This window comes from Taudactylus pleione, unplaced genomic scaffold, assembly GCF_031769625.1.
Source record: "Taudactylus pleione unplaced genomic scaffold, aTauple2 ptg001027l, whole genome shotgun sequence".
NCBI lineage: Eukaryota > Metazoa > Chordata > Amphibia > Anura > Myobatrachidae > Taudactylus > Taudactylus pleione.
The window spans coordinates 3,132,501-3,146,125 of NW_028285428.1; the positions used below are offsets into that span (position 1 = coordinate 3,132,501).

General features: G+C 43.6%; 1 protein-coding gene across 1 annotated transcript in view; it reads left to right on the plus strand.

Annotated features, from left to right (window-relative positions):
• The window catches only part of PDE11A (phosphodiesterase 11A), a 713,048-nt gene that overhangs the window by 621,844 nt on the left and 77,579 nt on the right, over positions 1 to 13,625 (plus strand). The window lies entirely within an intron of this gene.

The following is a 13,625-nucleotide window of genomic DNA, read 5'->3' on the forward strand; positions in this document are numbered from 1 at the left end:
GTCTTCTGGCCTGCTCAGGTCCAGTCCATAATCTCCGTTCTCCGCCAGTGGTTCAGGTGTCAGACCAGTCTCTCTTTCTAGTCTGTGCTGTTCCTGCATCTGCCCTGCCTGTTATCCATTGTAGTGTCTGTTTATTATGTTATATACAGTATATACTGACCCTGTCTATCTGCCACCCTGGTTCCTTGAACCTAGCCTATCAGCGGACCTTCCCCTAGCTTACCTCAGTCATGTCTGGCTTCTCTGCTTGATTTGCACTATGTACCTACCTCTATAACTGCCCAGCCCCCATAGTCTTGCTCTTCTTGGCTGCTGAGGGACTGGGGCAAGCCACAGGCAGCATTGTGCCACCTATCCCCTGGTGATTGCTAGACAGGCCCATTTTTAGGACACAGCATAAAGGGCAGTTTCTTTCTGTCCCCCAGTTCAGGAAGGCTCCTCAAATTGAGTCTCTTTAACTAGAGGACCGTATTTTATCTGTTTTAACTGGATTAGAATCAACTAAATGCATCCAGTTTTATTTATTGTCCCAGTATAATGGAGAGGAAGTATAGAAGCACATTTCTGTTATACAGACAGCAGCAGCACAGTAAGCCCAATGGTCTGTGTGCTAGACACTGCATTGTGACATATCGCCCAGTCTCCCCTGGTGACTGCAGTTCATTGGCTGCAAACTGGACCCCAGCACTAATCAGCTTTAATAAAAATTAATGAGGTTGCTAGATCACTTTCTAATAGCCGAATACTCCATTTTATTTCAGAATTAAAAATGGCAAAAAAAAAAAAAAAAGGAAGAGATTTTGGAATCTACATTGGCCGTAGCATCTGTGTTTCATTGCAGCTTCGCATATTGGCAGCAGCCTTTGTGGGTGTCAGCATGGAAATTCTAATTGTTTTCTTCAATTCATTCCAGCAACAACTCTCAGCAAGTCCGCGCAGAATATATTTCATTTTATCAACAGCCTTTATTCGGCCTTTGAGACACTGATCAGAGTCTGTCGCAGTACTCGCCAATCGCTAGTCCAGAGAGCTGGAATTTAAAGCAACACTTGTGGGGAAAATGAACGATATATATGGCTCCTTGCTTGGCATGATTTTATGCTGCTTATTGAAATTGTTCTATCAGGAAGGGCTTATATATCACTATCAGTAGTAAAAAGATATTTTAAAGGGTTTATCATTAAACTAGCTGGTGTTGCCCAAGTTTAAATCAAGTTATTAAGTTGTATGTGATGTCGTCCAAATCCATCCAGTGGAAGACCCAGAACAGGCTCCCTGGGAGAAAGTTCTGCCCAGCGCAGTGCTCCGTGTAATCGGACAGGACCCCAACCATTCCATTAGACATCTCAGATCAATTGCCACCCCTCTGTGAAGTTTACTTCCAAATCCATCCAGTGGAAGAACAGGCTCCCCGGGTCAAAGTTCAGCCCAGTGTGCACCAACGGGAGTTCCTACTGGAAACGGAACCCCCTAAAACCTGGCCAGGATCCTACTGGACCACCTCGCGTTGGTTTCATCCCAATTGGTGCAGGGGTGTCCAAATGCATAACCGAACAGACAAACAGACTAATGAATTTTATTGACATTTATCTCTCTGTTGCTTTGTCGCATTGTCGCGTTGTTGCCATGTGGTTTAATAGCCTACTTTTTTTATACTAAATAACTGTGTAAGGCTGGGTACACATGTAAAGATTTTCTGTCCAACCATCCAACTAGTTGATTGGTTGGAATGAAAATCTGGTAACGTATGGGAGTAACTGATGATCAGCAATTTGCTCCTAAATGTGGAAGATATTCGCAAATAAACAAACTTATTCTTTTAGATATATAGTAGATATGATTTAATTATCAGATTAGACAGAGATGTTTTACCTCTGTGAATACTTCACTCTGTTTTACCTCTGCATAATACTCTAGGATTGTGGTTGTGCATTTTATGATTTTGTATTATAGTAACGTCATTATTTGCATTATGCTAAATTAAATCTCAGTGTTAACAATTGCAGTGCAAATGGCGCATATTAATATCAAATATTGTTATTAACCTTAGTTGTATTACACCAGGGACGTGCAGTCAGAGTAGGCAGAGCCTCCCCTGTCATTCTCCAGAGATTTGATATAAAAATGATATGAATAATACAAAGAAGATATCTATAACTTATAAACATCTTCTTTGTTTATTGTAATCATTTTTATAGTTAACACTCACCAGCTTTGTGGAGCTCCCTGGGATTGTAGAGAGATGAGGCAGCAATATCTCAGCCTCACTTCTTTATAGTCAGACAGGGGACGGGGCCACACCACGGGCAGTAAGCTGCATAGAAAGAGAGCTAATAGAGACATGCCTTTGAGTATGGGGACGTTCCATGAGCACTGATGGACACCTTGGATGTGTCATGTGACTCGGAGCTCAGTCAGCAGCAGCAAGAGAAGACAGTGATGCAGGAAGGGGAACCAATGGACACTGAAGCTTAGTGTAGTGATGGGAGAGTTACAGTGAGTAGGGGGGGAGACAGGCTCCCAGCACTCAAACTCATCTCCATGTGTGCCTTCCTAGCCATTGACCTCACCGCATGTCACTGTATTACACACATCTCATATTTGATGGTTACTATGGTTTCCTGCGTATTGGTTTCTGTACAATTGTCCCATTGTCTCATCTATCAACCTAGCACTATGCAACGGACAAGGCGTATCCTTCCATCACCAAAAATGGGAATGAAGGAAGATGACAGCTTATCCTACTCAATAGTTCTGAACTCTGCTCTTGTGATCATGGGCATGTCAAGTGGCTTCACTGCACAATTACCAGCCCTTTGCGCAATAAAAAAATGCAGTTAGGGGCCTATACCCGCTGCCCATCCACCAACTATGGTAGTTCCACCACTGGCTCTGGGCATACTGGAGGACAACAGGCCAGAGATGGCAGACAGCTGTAAGAGAGCCATGTAAATTGGATCTCATAGTAACTCTCCTAATGTTACTGATAGAACACTTCACGTTGGGAGATACCCATTGTTCCCTTCTGTAAAGGAAATGCTTGTCATTTAGGCTAAATATGTCTGTATGACGCTATTGACTGTGTTTGTACTGGTATTGCTAGAGGTAAGTGACATTTCACTCTTTTTCAACCAGCTGTTCTATTTTAGGAATACATTTAGGGGTCTATTTATTAAGACTCCCTCCAAAAAGATGATTTTCTATCTCTGTTAGTCACAGCGACAAGAACACTGGCCGGTAGCTCTATGAATAGTCTTACCTTTGGGCAGGCCAGTCAATTGCTTATCAGTACATTCGGAACCCGGCTTACCAGCTTCCACTTACGCACTGAGAATGGAATCACAACTCAGTCATTAAAGAAAATATAATAAACATTATTATTTTTATTTTTTTTTAAAGAAAGAAATTATTAAAATAACAATAAATTAAAAAAAAATATTTATTTGAATAATAAAGCACCCCCAGTTTAAAAGAGCTCACCTGCGATAGCCACCGACGGTGTGTGTGGGGGGGGTGGGCTTTGATAAATAGACAGAAGCACTAAATCCTGCTGAAACATCCAGTTTTTGCGAGATTTAGGGCATTGAAGCGAACAAAAGAACATTGCACAATATAAGGAATGTACAGCGTCGACCAGTAGGTGGCAGAGCAGCCATATAGTGATGAATAGCTAGCTTTTCAGTGGATGGCTGAGTTACTGTGAATTCATTGGCAGATGGATGTGTATATTACATGCAATAAGGCTGGGTATTGATGACGATAGTGCAGGTTTACGAAGCATCCAATATCATTCCCAGGGAGTGACAATTCTCGTGCCTGGCTTATAGTACATGCTGCCATCCCTCCCAATTCTCTGTTCTTCCCCAGTCCCGTTTATTTTGGATCTGCTAGCTACAGTAACTGCTGTATTCTATTTGTATATCTATATTTGTCTTGCATACTTGTTGGCAATCTTTGTAGTGTGATGAATGTCAGTGAAGTCTGTGGTTCTTCTCAGTAAGCCATGTTTTCAATTATTTTATATTTCTGTTTGGAATATCTGTTTATTTTATTTATGCTTTTTATAAATGTTCCTTTTATCTCAAGGCTCTTACCCAAAACAAAACTGCCACGTCATTTACTCTGGGATTGCCAATGAATAAAGAACTTATTCATAATTGTACAATATTATTATTTAGAAAATAAAGGGCCTGATTCAGACCCACTCGCGAGCGGCTGTCCGCTCGCAAGTGGGTCGATGTTGTGCACTGCGCATGCACACGACGGCGGGAGCTCCGTCGTGTGCATGCGCCAGACGCAACGAGCGAAGGACTTTCCTTCACTCGTTGTGTCTGATCAAAGGGGGCGTGCTGTCGATGTTGATTGACAGCACGCCCCCTTTGGTGGGCGTGCCGGGAGCGTGCCTCCCTGACGGGGGCGTTCCCAAGGGAACGCCTACCGTCAGAAGCTGGCCTACTGACATCACTAGTGATGTCAGTGGGAGTGATTTTGGCTCTGATAGAGCCAAAATCACTCCGGGCCTTGCGGTTGAGAAACTCAACCGCAGGCTCCGGCTCGTAGTGGCGATGGTCTCGACCATCGCGGCCATCAAACTGCACGCTCGTATAGGTTGTGGGTGGTGACCCACAGCTATACGAGCGTCCAGGAGGACGCTCCATAATTATGGAGGGCGGCCCTCATTCAGAGCGTGCGCTCTGCTCAGAGCGTACGGCTCTGAATGAGGGCCAAAGTGCCCAACTGAATGTGTAGTAACAATAACACTCATAGGTAAAAAACTGTAAAAGAATAAAAGGAAATGTCTTATGCTGGGCATACACGGCAAGATAAAATGTCTGTCAGACCGACAGAGATTTTATCTGGCCGGCTGCCAGCCGCAGATGTCCGCGGCATACACTGTGAGAGAAATCTCACAGTGTATAGCCCGACATCTGCGCTCCGCTCCCGGGGGAGGAGACATTTCCCTGTTCCTTCCATAGAAAGGAACACAGGAAATGTCTGTCTGTCGGCCTCGCTGGGCATACACTGCCCGATGCGGCCGACAGTTACCGGGTAAATATCGCATCGGACGGGCATGCTGGACAATCCAGCATGCCCGACCGAGCAATATTTAACCCTCGGTCGCCCCCCCCACGCTACAATTATCGCGGCGATCCGCCGATATCGGGCGGATCGTCCCAATAATTGCAGCGTGTATGGCCAGCATTAGGCCCAGTTACCACCTGTCTTTAATTTACAGAGTCGGTTCCAAGTTTTATGTCCTTGGAAATGTTCCTGTTTTCCAATATGGACCAAAGGAACACCACGGTTCCTTCTGATCCTTATAGTGAATGCAATTCTCAGGTTCTATTCCTATAATTTATAACTTAACAGTCATTGAAAATATTTTTTTTAAATAAAAATATAAAAGATATAATTCTAAAAAAAAGTTTATAAAACATACTTGATGGGGACATGGAAGTGCTTATCATAACCTGCCCAGCGGAGAAATGTAATCGAAGATTATTTTAAAATGTTGGCAACTTTGTACAGGCACGTTTTAAGGGAGATGCCCCCCCCCACACACACACACCATGCAGCTGGCCCCACCATGCAGAATTGCACAATTGTTTTGGCACAGTGCAGAGTGCATTGCTAGCTCCTGTGCAGTCACCATCTTTCTAAAGATGTCACTAGAAAGGCACAAATACCCTGCCACAGTTACAGATATGCCACTGACTGCAGTATTTATTAGGTACAATGCACCTGTCTCGTCTTTATAGTGAAGGCAACCAGGGGTTTGCCAGGGAGTGGTAACCACTAAGTAACCACACACCCCCAATATGTCACAAACATGGTACGGTGGCACATAGCTTCTTTAAAGGGCACCTGACCGTGTGTGGCCAAACCACCACTTGGCCACACCCCTCCCTTGTGTGACTATGAGCTCTCGGCTACCCTGTAGGCAGCCTTTCTGTGAGCTGTGTTGGACGGAATGTGTTCCTGCGCTGTCCCCCTCCAGCATCTGACAGGTAGGACTGAGCCGGAGGTCACTAGGACCAGCCGGAGCTCGGTCACACAGGCCGGCCTCTTACATGCCCTGCTGCGCATTTGCGGTTTCTCCACTCGTGGTTACCTGGCTTTCCTTGAGGAAAGACGCAGGAGATTCTCACAGCACAGAGATACAAAGCTGGTATACTATATCATCACCGACATCACATACTGTGCAATGCAGCCTATTAATTTACTGGGAATCAATGAAGCTTCAGACATCTAACTGGAAACATGTGACTTGATATGATAATGAATATATCCACTGTAGTAGGCCCAAGTGCACTTTTAAAATCATATTAGCTTTACCTACTGTGCCATCTAAGTGTCAGCCCAAAAATAAGATACAGTAAAGGGTGACTGCTTTAACCATTGAAATGTTGGGTTATTTTTACGTTTAAGAATTTCAAGAAGGGCGATCTCAATGCTAGCCACAGACTAATAATTAATTCATATTTTAATACCTCACTATGGGGCTGATTCTGATGTGCGCACAAAGTGGTCGTAGGCGCCAGCAGCTGTGGATGCCTGATGTGCTACAAACGTATTATCACCATATACTGTAAGCACAAGTGAGTATATTCGCATCTGTGCGCCGAGATCCGTCAGAATCAGGCACCATGTCTCTTGGTAGGAGCACGCCATGGTTCCACAAATATGACAATAGCATTTCACACAATAATCTCCATTGTCACAAAATAATCCTGATTTTTGAATGACCAAGAGGGTGTGGCTTGTCAGAAATGGGTGTGACTTTTCAGAAATGAGCGTGGTCCCCGAGAAGAGCAAAATCATTGTAATATAAATGTATAATATTTACAGGAAAGTAATTTGAAATAATGAAAGTGGAACTAAATCTAGCAAATGAGGACACTTACTGGTATTTTAAAATTCATGAGAGATGCGTGTTAATAGTAATACACCTAGCGGTGAATTACTAGCGGTGAAGGAACATTTACATCCAAATGAAACAAATTTATAACATCAAGCTATTGTGTAATACACTTTGTGGTATACACACTGCTTAGATGTTTTTATAGTTTCTCTAACAATACAATTTATACTGCTGGAATTCAATTTACAGACATATTTTACATGGAGTTAACACACATTACAAGTGTACAATATTACAATTACAGCACATTTACAAATGTATGTAAAGCAGAATGTGCTTGTATTATGTGGCTTTATTTGGAAGCTTGTGTACTGCTTTGCATTATACAATCGGCAAACTATGTTATTGAACAAAAAAAGAAGTAATACAGTATATAGGGAAAATGTCTGAAAATCTCTGCACAGTTACAGCAGCGATGTTCTATAGGGCACCTTTTGAAATAGAAAAAAAAAAAGTTTCAAAGCATATAAAATCCTGGACATATTAAAAAGCATAGCTAACCACTGCGGCCATTATTCACAAAAACACTAGCTGATGTGAGATATAATAACACGATCAATAAGACTGAATCAGACTTTATTACATCATGGCAGTAAAAGTAAAAACTACAGTCTTTCTGGAAATAATGGTGACATTTTGGATCTTCTATCCTTTATCGAGCTGACCTGACCGGACAGCCAACAGCAGTAGTTTAAGGGCCATGAGCAGATTTTAACATACTGTAGATCCATAAAGAAAAATAAGTATTACTTCACATCTTACACCGATAGCCACAAGTCCAGATCACAGCAAGGCTAATGTAACACCAGCAGACAGAACTCTAGCATATAATCATAGCACTTAATCGCTAAATCACTGGTACATAATAGTCATTGATGGAGACTTAGGGCCTGTTTCAGTTTCTGGACGGTATTGTACAGCCACAAGGATGCGGCTCTGAAATACCGTCCAGCAAATATTAAAATACTTCAGGAGGCGTCTATAGGAAGCAGATGTCTCCTGACAGCAATAGCAATCCGAGTGTAGCGTCCATAGACGCTGCCTAGGATCACCACCGCGACCATTGGTCGTGATGGCGGCAGCACCAGCCAGGCTGGCAGCCTGCTAGGAAATCTGCGTCCACTGACACAGCCCTGGCCTCGTCACTCCCTGAAAACATGTCAATCATGTTGTGGCTTGGGGAATCTGAGAGCACAGTTTTCCGATAATCGAAAAACAACATTCATAACCTCTCTAGCGTCCGGACCTGAATCAGATCCATAAATCAATCCTTTATCCACTCTACAGCAGGGGAGAACAATTATTTTAGCTGGGGAGGGAGCTATTAACAAGTTTTATCAAACTGCCGTGGGCCGCAAAGTATATGGAAAACACTTTAGTGAATTCCAAAAGTAGACAGATAGGGATCTATTTCAGCAAAGATTTGTAGGTGATTTAAAAAATATTGGTACATTACAGAGGAGAGGTATGGATTATAAAGTATGACACTGACATCTTACTACAGGCACAATACATTATACAGTGCAGAGGGGATTTGAAGAATATTTCTTCTTGCTGCTAACCCCAGACGATTGAAGTCCCCTTCTTTACAGTGTCTCTGACCTTCCATCCTCTTACAAGCTCTGTAGACCGCAGAGCACGGACTGGGGCAGTGCTGTCTGCTGATTGCAGCATTGGCTTATTCCTCCTCTCTCTCATTGCTCCCTCTGTCTTCACTTGTTACAGAAATCTGGCATTAGGGATTACTTACAATATACAATTTTCTACACAGAGGGAGAGAGGAGGTGTTGTATACTGTGAGTGACCCCTACTGCAAAATCTCCGGCTACTGACTATGATGGCCATCAGCATCGGGGGTGGGGAACAGGGCAGAGGGGGGTTATTACCAACAATGGCAAAAAAAACATCTATGGTGAGCCGTCGATGGTTTGCACCCCTAATGGCAATCACTGCTAGGGGACAAGGCGTGCCAATCAGCATCGGGGTGGGGATTAGCAGGCTGCAAGCTGCAGGACTACAGTAAGCTCCGTGCTGTCGGGAAGAAGCAAAAAAACATCGGTTCCCAGTCTCCCATCGGTGGCTGAGAACCATTGAATCTCTGCCATTGATGGCAAAACCATTGGCCATTGGTAGTTAAGCATCAATGGTTGTTAACTTTCAATGGTCGATGGCCATCCCTACTGCTTACTGTCTGCTTCTTCTTCTTCTGCGGGACTTGAGACACAGAAGCAAAGAGCCGTGGGACGTATTTTGCCCAACCCTGCTAAACAATCACAAACTCTGAGTCTCCATTATTATTATTATGTCTGTAGGCTTCAAAAGATTAAGTGCGACATGCATGAAATTTCATAACGTAGGCATTAAAGTACAACACCTGTTAAAAGTGTAGACAAAGGCTGGTACTTTGATCTTAGTATTATTAATAGTGCCTTCAAAATGAATTCTCTAACCATATTTACTAGTGTTTTAACAATACATGTGAACAGATCTGATAATAAAACCCATTCTTTTTGGAGAGCCCATATCCATGGATATTTTCACTATCATTTGGATGCGTTGCGATTGCTTAAAGTTTTCCAAATGCATCGTGTTTCATTCACTGGAATTTGCCATAAGCCAAAGTGATATCCAAAGACCATAAAATGCTAATATAAATACTAGTAACAAAGATGTTTGACACACACTTGTTATTTCTTTAACACCCAATAATGCCAGTGGGTATAAGGCCAAAGGATAGTATCCCATCAAAGGTGACATACAGTACTTGCCGATTCTTACTGAATGTGATGTCAGAACCGTGAAGTAGTGGTGATCTTCCTGAGTCCCTGAAGAATCTAGCAATCTCCCTGACGCCGAGCTGGATGTGTGCAACACAGCGATGACATCACCACTTTCCACCCAACATGGAGGAAACACTATGGAGAAGGATAAGGAGGATGTACGCTACAAGACAATATATACACACTCCTCGATTGAATTGAGATCTTGGGAATTTGGAGGTCAAGTCAGCACCTTGAACTTTTCGTCATGTTCCTGAAACCATTACTGAACAATTTTTGCAGTGTGGCAGCCAGGAGGCATTATCCTGCTGACAGAGGCCACTGCCACCAGGGAATACCGTTGCTATGAAGGGGTGTATGTGGTCTGCAACAATGTTTAGATAGGAGATACGTGTCAAAGTAACATCCACATAAATGCCAGGACCCAAGGTTTCCAAGTAGAACATTGTCCAGAGCATCACACTGCCTCCACCAGCTTGCCTTCTTTCACACAGTACATTGCATCTTGTTGTGTATGGGTACCAGTCAGAGTCTCCATGCTGACCCATGTCCACCGCCAAAAGTGCCTGCAATGGGCATACAAGTGTCAGAACTGGACCATGGAGCGATGGAAGAAGGTGGCCTGGACTGATGAATCACATTTTCTGGACAGCACGTGGACAGCCAGATGCGTGTGTGTTGTTTACCTGGGGAAGAGATGGCACCAGGATGTACTATGGGAGATTATGACACCTTTCTATTATAACCAGGTGTAGGGGGCGTAGTGTAGTGTATTGCTTCTTTGGGGCCCCACCCCTCAGTACTCAATACCACAATTTGTGCCATTAAGCAGCCGGGGGCAGTGCCACGATGGCGCAATACACTGCAAATTGCTTCATCAAGACCGCAGACCACCCACTTCCCCAGGGATTCTTGAGGTTGATCTACTTTTCCAGGAATGTGGGAGAGCTCCCCGAAATTCAGGAGTGTAGGCAAGTATGACCAATTAGTGTCTAATGCTAATAAATTCTTACCAACCTAATGGCGGTCGGTAAAGTATTAATATCACAGTTTTATAATATACAGGGGCCTATTCATCATACCTAAAATATCGAGGGAGGTAATTAGGTTTAGAACTCGCATGGAGTTTTACCTAATTACCGGAGGATTTCATCATTCCTCCTCCCTATAACTATCTATTCCGAAAAGCTGTCATTTTTGCGATGACAGCTTTTCGGGAAATAGATAGTTTTCCCTGCCTGCTCTAACTTACCGCAGCTGGAATCCGTGCTGCGCATGCACTGTTACAATCGTAAACCCAGCGCATGCGCAGCACTACTTACAGCTGCAGTAAGTTTGTGTGCGCAGCAAAAAAGTGCATAGAGGAATTAATCAGCTGTTGTACCTGTATGCAGACTGTCCCTCATTTCATTATCTAACATTATTCTTTGTATGTTTTCTTATGTTTCCATCAAAGCTTTGTATTCAACTGTCTGTATATGTTATCTTTGTTACTGCTGACTAGAGAGCGTGCTGGGGCACATGTGCCAATATAAGCAATTTCCAATTTTTCTTATACTGTATGTTTGGGAAAGGGGGAAAACCAAAAGTAATCTGAGGCAAATGGGACTACAGCCAATTGCCCCCACATAAATATTGTCCCATCATCATAACATGATGACTCAATATTTAAATATTTCTCGCAAAAGGGCCTGATTCAGAGATGCAAGCAAGAGATTACGCTGTTGAGTGATTATTTGTGACTGATTATGCACAAAAAGTCCTTTAAAACCTCTATAGCGCATGTATACCACTGAGTTTATGCAGAGACTGCTGTTGCATATGGAATTGCCCCCATTTGAGCTTGTGTCGTAAGTGTCAATGGTGCACCGATGGTGGAGTGTTTACCATAGTGATGAGTGGTTCGGTTTTGCAGTATTCCAAAAATACCGGAACCTGGGGTTTCTGAGCAGAACTGAGTCCCGGCTCGGGTCTTCCTGCCAAGTTCGGTTCTCAAAAGGAGGCAAAACTTAAGTTACCCAGAAATATTGGATCTCGCGTGTTTCAGATATCTCTCCTTCATGATCAGGTGCCATTTCACACAGGAGAGTGTATGGAGAGGGTGTGACCTGTAGTTGTGCTGCAATAATACTACATACTAGTTGCCATTAGAGAGTTGTAGGTAGATGGTGTAGGTGGGAAGTGTGTAAAGGCTTCAGGTCTCTTTGTCACTGTGTATGTTTGCTTTGTCAGCTAGCAGCAGTTGCAATTTGCAAACAGGCTACTGTTACTGTATGTTTGTTTTGTTATGTGGCGTATAAACAAACCAAGCACTTCAGCCACAAAAGTGTTAGTCCTTGTTGCTGAAGTGCTTTGTTTCTAAAACTGTGCATATGCTTTCTAATATACACCATAAGGATGGGTGGGAGAGTCCAATGACCATTTCATTGTGCACCACTTTTCATTATGGGATTTGCCCACTTTGCTGTATTGGTGTAAATACTACTTGCCTTTTACTTCGTCTTCATCTACCTGTACTGACCTCAGGCCTGTAATTTGCTGGTTGGAGAAGTTTGTTATTATTATCTTTTCTGCTAGGCTGTTACTCTGGCTCAAATTGCCTGTGTTGGCATGAGGCCTGTGATCTGCTGGTTGGAGAAGTGCATTGGTAATATATTAGATTTTCTACTAGGCTTTTACTTTTAGGCCATTAGTTCTTAATTAATGAAAACATTCTATAGGGTCATATATATTTTATTAAACTGTCATCCTGTCTGCCACTGCTATGCCGCAAAGTTTCTTAAATGTGCTATATTCTGTTAAACTGCCATGTGTTTGTGCCGCTGCTCTGCCGCTTAGTTTAGCCAGTCAGTTTGTCGCAACCTTTAGCCAATACTAGTGGAAACAATATTGTGAGATGCAAGGTTGTCAGAATTGACTGTAAATTTATGTTAGTGACGTAATAATAGTAAGAACAAAACAGGTCCAAATTACATGATTTTTGATGTTTCTATACATTTTTAAAGAATTCCAAAACCAAAACATGTGAGAGTGGTTTTGTCAAAACCAAAACACAATGATGATTTCGAACTACAACCAAAACACGGGGGTCTGCGCACATCACTAGTTTACAACAGCCGGCGGCTGTCCACGAGCATTGAAAGTGGGTGTCTCAGAGCTTGCTCATGTCTTTCATACGCAAGTACACAATGGTAGGCTGAAACTAGCATTTGCATATTTCCACCGCTGCGACGCTGCAGAAATTTGCAGCCATGCATGCATTAGAGTTTACTTGAATCAGGCCCAAAATGATAAAATGTTTCTACTTTTACATAATTAGGGAGACATTGGGGTATGGTTGCCGACTTTCTGGCTGCCCCTTCTGGGAGGGAGTAGCAAGATTGGCAAGGCAGGGGGCATGGCCGGGTAGATGACCAGATGACGGCCATTTGTGGGCGCGGGGGGGCGGTGCCACGCGATCGCTTCATTTTGGCCCCGCCCCTGCTCTACAATGCCGATATTACAGGTATTGTGAAGCAGGGGGGGGGCCAAAATTACGTGTCACCGCCGCCCCCGCAATTGCCCGTGAAACCCCCACAGCGGGGGGGGGGGGTGCAGTGAGGCAATTCATGCTGAAATGCGTCACTTTGGCCCCGCCCCCTGGTTGACAATGCCTGTAATATCGGCATTGTAAAGAGGGGGTGGGGCCACAATGACGCTTACCTGCCTTTCCGGGGGGCCGTGAGAGGCTTCCGGCCGAATCGGGAGGGTAGGCAAGTATGCATTGGGGCATGTAGTGTAGGAGGAGGACACGCCCACATGGCACTGGCCACACCCACACAGCACAGGTCACTGCCTCTCTGCTTTTCACAATAGGCCCTTAATCATTTCAATCCGGCTCTGCTAAAAAAAAAATGACATCCAAGGCATAGAACCAACATGGT